Raw genomic sequence first — 5000 nt, 5'->3', positions numbered from 1 at the left:
CATTTGTTGTTATGCATATTGGGTTGCCACCATTTTTTATTGAAAGAATAGTTTGATAAAGGTAAGTCTTTCAACCATTGCACATACTTTATCAAGAGGTATTCGCATTTATTACCGTGTTTCAATAGTCCCATAGCTAAAAGACTAAAGTCTAATGTCAGTATCATTACTGAGAGAGTATTGTCAAGAGGTGGTCATAATAAACTATCGATCACCCAGGGGCTGATTTTTTTGTTTCAAAATTAGTTATTTTGCTAGGACTTTTAATGTAACTTCTGCTACATATTTATTATGAAGTATTGTTTTGTTTCATACTTGAATTAAATTTAACGTATTTCTTATATACATATACACACACATATATGTATATATATATATATATATATATATATATATATATATATATATATATATATATAACTACTGTCAATCACTGTTACTTTTGAGGCTGAAATATAAACCAAAAGCCTTAGGTAGAAAAATGATCAAACAAGCAAAATTCTTGAAAAAAATAGTGCAGCCTTTGTCAAATCTTCGTTTCGATCAGCATTGCTGCAACATTTACAGTGAATGCTCTTTATGGTACAGTACAGTCCTGTATTTCTCAACTTTACCTTTCAGTTGCTCTTTACATATTTATTTTGCCTGCTTAGATAACACACTTAATAAACAAATCAAACACTGCAAGAAGACAAACGTGTTTAAATCACGACTACAAAGTGTGGAGGCAAACAATGCAAAAAGGCAAATGGAATAAAGTATTTTGCATTTGAATTTTATGAACTGTACTTCACCCAGGCAGGTTTGGTCCGTTGTCGCCTCTAGGCGAACCTTGTTGGGATTCTGTATCCTGCTTATCTGCAGGGCTGGCAATCCAGTCCTAAGCCACTTACCGAGTCGATAGGGCGGTGACGTCCGAGTCATTAGTTGGTAGATACCAGAAATGACATAATAATTATATATATATATATATATATATATATATATATATATATATATGTGTGTGTGTGTGTGTGTGTGTGTGTGTGTATGTATGTATGTATGTATATATACATATATACATACATACATATGTATGTATGTATATATGCATATATACATACATAGATGATAGATACCAGAAATGCCATATATGTATATATATATATATATATATATATATGAAATAAAAGATATAAAAAATGATTGTTTAATCATCTTGCCGTGTTTTCACAGAATATATTTCAACACAGTTGCTTTGAATGGATCACACATCAATAACAACAGAAAAACGAAGAGTTTGTTTATCCGAAAGTTACTTATGTTATAGAACTCGAGTTGAGATGAAATAACAGCGAATAGTTCTATTAGCTTATTTCATTATAGCGGTTCTTAGCATTAATGTTGATGACGTCACAGAGTTCCACTCACAAATGGCTATGCAAATGCATTTTAACAAGTATTTTATATTAATACCAAATTCAAGATGGTCATCTATGATTGAATGCTGCGTTATTTTTAAAGATACCCTTGACATTTCAACCATTTCTGAGAAGAATAACCTCCCTCTTCACTGAGACCGTGACTTTAACATCATGTTTGGTCATAAAGTTAAACTCAGGGAGAGGGAGAGAGAGAGAGAGAGAGAGAGAGAGAGAGAGAGAGAGAGAGAGAGAGAGAGAGAGAGAGAGAGAGAGAGAGAGAGAGAGAGTATAGTAAATGGATAAGTGGCCATCTACTATGTTAGTCTGGTGTCTTATCTCTTTGGGGAGTGAATGGTGTGGATGTGAGTGCCCACAGGTATGGCTGGGTGATGAACGCTGAAGTTGGAATTCTACGGGGGAGCCGGTAGCCGGTAGGCTCCCCAGTCGGCTAAGGACTGGGCAGTCCTTGTGTGCTGCTGCTATGCTCTTGGACTGCTGGAGGATCGGGGAATGGTGATCTCGCTAGCTGCCTGTGCGGCTTAAGTAGGCGAGTGCTGTGTAAGCGCGCAGGGAACGAGGGGAGCCCGCTGTCCAATGAGCGCGGTTGCGGGGTCATGTTGCTACAAGAGGGAGGGAGAGAGAGAGAGAGAGAGAGAGAGAGAGAGAGAGAGAGAGAGAGAGAGAGAGAGAGAGAGAGAGAGAGAGAGAGAGAGAGAGAGAGAGAGAGAGAGAGAGAGAGAGATTAAATAGAAACAATAGTAAATACATTGGTGGGGGAGATATAAAATAAAATTAGAATTCGAAATTGAGTTACATGGTTTGGCTTTATATGCAAATGCCTTATGTCATTGACGATTTAAGAGATGCTCCTTTAATTTATTTTTGAAAGTAACCAGGTTGGAGATGTTTCTAATGTTTTTCGGTAGATTGTTCCAGATCTTGGGTCCTCGGATTTGCATTTGCCTTGACCCTTTTTCCGTGTATGATTTTTTGACGTGCAGAGATTTAATCTGCCTGGTTTGGAAGCCTGTTTTGTTACCAATTGTTTGTAGAGGCATTAAACAGTGAGGATAATCGCCCTTAATGAATTTGTGAATGAGTATACATGTATCAGATTGACATTTTTGAGAAACTTTTAACCATTTTAATTTTTTCAAGTGGGGGGTTATGTGGTCATGTTTATTTATGTTGCCTATTGCCACTCTTGCGGCAAAGTCTTGTAGTTTTTGTGCTTTTTCTATTTGAGTTTTGTTGGTTGAATCCCATATGTTGGAGCAGTAGTTTATAATACTTAGTGCAAGTGTTTGTACAACAATAATTCTCGTCTCAGCGGGGATTTTGTTTTTAATGTGGTTTAGGTATATCAGTGTGCCCATCACTTTTTTGTGAATGTTGTCTATGTGTGTTTCGAAAGTCATGTATCTGTCAATGTGTACTCCTAGATTTTTCACGGTAATGCTTGGTTTGATATGATGGCCTTCAAATTCTATGATTGTTTTTATGGATATTTTGGCTATGTTTTGCAGACTGCCTATACAGATGCATTGGGTTTTATCGGGATTTAGTTTGAGGCCGTTGTTGTCTGTTGCGTATTTTTTATCAATTCATATAAATTGCTTACAGGGGCAGCGTGAAGAAACTGAGAGTCATCAGCATATTGGACAAGGAGACAGTTGTTTGCAATGTTTGATAGATCGTTTATAAATATAGTGAACAGGATCGGGCCTAATATGGAGCCTTGTGGGACACCGAAAGAGACTGTTTTTTTAGTTGACATATTGTTACGAATTTTGACTGACTGCGTTCTTGTAGATAGATAACTGCTGAACCAATAGTTGTCTATTCCATGATTTTTCATTTTGTCAAGCAGGATTTTATGGCTGACACTGTCAAACGCTTTTGACAAATCACATAATGTGAGTAGATTTATTTGATTCTTGTCTATGTTATCATAAATTTTGTTTGAGATTTTTAGTAAAGCTGTTTCAGTGGATAACTTACTTCTAAACCCATGTTGCGTTTCGGAAATAAGGTGATTGGATTCTAAGAATGTTGATAGTTTTTTTTTCTAGCACTTTAGATATCACTGGGAGTAGAGTGATAGGACGATAATTGTTCACTTGTTCTGCATCTCCTGATTTGAAAATGGGTGTTATGATGCCATGTTTCCACAGTGATGGGTAAGTACCGGTGACTATGGATGTGTTTATGATGACAGTTAGATAGAAGGCTATTGCGGGTAAGCTTTCTTTGATGAATCGAAAAGCAATGTTCTCCACACCTACAGCATTTGTTTCACGTAAGTGTTTTATTGTTAAAATTGTTGTTTCCACTCCTATTGGCTGTGGTCTGAAAGCATTTGTTGAGAGCCTTGTCCTGGTTTGTGGGTCCAAGGAAGCAGCAGTCTATTCGTAGGTGAGTCTACCGATATTTGCGAAATAGTCGTTTAGATGTTCTATACTACTTAAGGAATCTAGGGACGTGTCTGTGTGGTGTTTTTTGTTTGGTGCTAACGTTTTAACTGTTTTCCATGTTTGTCGTCGTGTTTACAGTCATTGAACTTATTTTGAAAATAAATTGTTTTTGCCGATTGGATTAATGTTTTAACATTTTTCTTTTTTTTTGTATATACTCAGAATGAAGGACGATATCAGTTCTATTTGATTTGAGAATATTGTGAGTGTTGTTTCGGTCATTTATAGCTCTTTTGATGTCCTCATTTATCCATGGGGCGTGGGGGACGTCGCACAGTTTTGGTCTTAAGTGGAGCAGTGGCATCTATGCTGTTTTTTAGTACGTTTGAGAGAATGTCTATTTGTTTGTTAACGTCATCTGTTGTAAGAATCTCTAGGAGGGTCGACTGCCTGGTACTAATATTTTGACAAAGTGATTGGGGGTCGTAATTTGTCAGATCACGGGAAGTTTTTATGACTGGTTGTCGCTTAAGTCTCTTCATATCTACTGTCATAGTTAAAAGTTCGTGGTCTGCAATTTGGCAAGGAATAACGTCAGTATACGTAATGAGGTCAGGTCTGTTTGATATAATGATGTCTAGCATGGTATTTTTATTAATAAGCAGATTTAATTTGTTTTTCTTAATAACCCCGTCTAATTTTGCATTAGGTTTGTTTAGATCATTGTTTAAGTCACCCAAGATGAAAAAAGGTTTTATTCTCATTGAAATTTCTCTAAAAACATCTCCGAGGTAGTCAAATGATTCAGCTGTAGCATGCGGGTGACTATAGATTGTACCAATAATGAAGGAGGGGTACATATGTACTATGTACCGTTACCCACATGTCCTCTACAGCTGTATCATTCACAACCGTGGTGGGAATTACATTATGTATATGCATACTCCTCCACCTCGCCCTGCATCACATCTATAAACATTGAAATTTTGAATGTTAATGAAATTACTTGACATTTCTTCATGAAGCCATGTTTCACTAATGCAAAGGATGTCGATGTTTCTCTCCGTGATCATCATTTCAATTTCTTCAAAGTGACCGAGGAGAGATTGCGCATTGATGTGTTCTATTTTGATTGTATAGCATGATGTGACCTTCGGTTTTGCTGATTGTGTGAGTGCGTCAA

General features: G+C 36.7%; 1 protein-coding gene across 4 annotated transcripts in view; it reads left to right on the top strand.

Annotated features, from left to right (window-relative positions):
- Positions 1-5000, top strand: part of LOC125047983 (ATP-dependent translocase ABCB1-like) — a gene marked incomplete at its 3' end in the record, with an annotated part of 74998 nt that overhangs the window by 57498 nt on the left and 12500 nt on the right.

Source organism: Penaeus chinensis, chromosome 42 (genome assembly GCF_019202785.1).
Source record: "Penaeus chinensis breed Huanghai No. 1 chromosome 42, ASM1920278v2, whole genome shotgun sequence".
Taxonomy (NCBI): Eukaryota; Metazoa; Arthropoda; class Malacostraca; order Decapoda; family Penaeidae; genus Penaeus; species Penaeus chinensis.
This window is presented reverse-complemented; position numbering and strand designations above follow the sequence as displayed.